We start from the raw sequence: 1069 nt of genomic DNA, 5'->3' as shown, positions 1-1069 counted from the left end.
AAAAAAAAAAAAAAAGTGAAGAAAGATTGATTTTGGCTCCTGGCTCCAGAGGACTTTTATCCCATAGGAGAAGGCCTGGCTGTGGTTCTGACGGCAGAGACTTCACAGTCTAGTGAACCGAATATACAAGAGCATAGAGAGATCTAGGGCTGGGCTACAACTATCATTACATAAACCTGGTGACCTACTTTGCTACCTTAAACTGCCACTAAATTCTGTTTCCCAAAATAATGCCAGGTACTGGGAAGCAAGCATTCAAAACATGAATATGTGTGGATTTTTTTAGTCAAATCATAACAAATTACATATTATTCACTGTTGAGGGTTCTCCTCAGGCCAGCTGTGAAGACCCTAACCTGGATGGGGTCCCCTGCTGATTGGGGGTAGTAAGAGGTGCCGGGTCATGACACACACACCCTGGGAGTCAGGTAGAAGCAAGTACCAGGCGAGGTGCTGCAGACTCATTTAATGTAGGAGAAGGCACACCTTATATCTCCCTTTTCTGTGCCCCCAAGTCCCTTTAGTCAGCGTATCCTTTTCTGATTGGTCCACGCCATGCAGTCTGTCAGCAGTCACTGGGCTGGCCAGCAGGGTATGGAGGCGGAGGTGTGGGCTCCTTTTGGTGGAATGAATTCGCGATGAATCCCAGGGCTCTGTGTCGGCGCCATCTTTGGAGGCCCCCTGCTACAATTCACTTTCAAACTATGTTTTCTCTTTGTTCATTCGTTCCTTCCTTCTTATCTTTCTTTCTTTCTCTCTTTGTTTTTCTTTCTTTCTGTCTTTTTTGAGACATGGTCTCCCTGTAGCCTTTGATGACCCGGAACTCACTATTGTAGACCAGGTTGCCCTCGATCTCACAGAGATCTGCTTGCTTTGCCTCACAAGTGCTGGGAGTAAAGGTGTGTGCCACCACATCAGGTACTACATTTTCAATCACCTCATCACCAAATATCAAAGAGAAATCACTAGATGCTGAAATTTGTCTTTCAATAAGAATTGCACGCAATGTCAAAGAATATGTTAGTATTTAGCATCATTTTATTTTATATAATATGATCTTAATCATTAC

This window comes from Nannospalax galili, unplaced genomic scaffold (assembly GCF_000622305.1).
Source record: "Nannospalax galili isolate Female #2095 unplaced genomic scaffold, S.galili_v1.0 scaffold593, whole genome shotgun sequence".
Taxonomy (NCBI): domain Eukaryota; kingdom Metazoa; phylum Chordata; class Mammalia; order Rodentia; family Spalacidae; genus Nannospalax; species Nannospalax galili.
The sequence above is the reverse complement of the archived record's forward strand: the minus strand, read 5'-3'. Positions refer to the sequence as shown.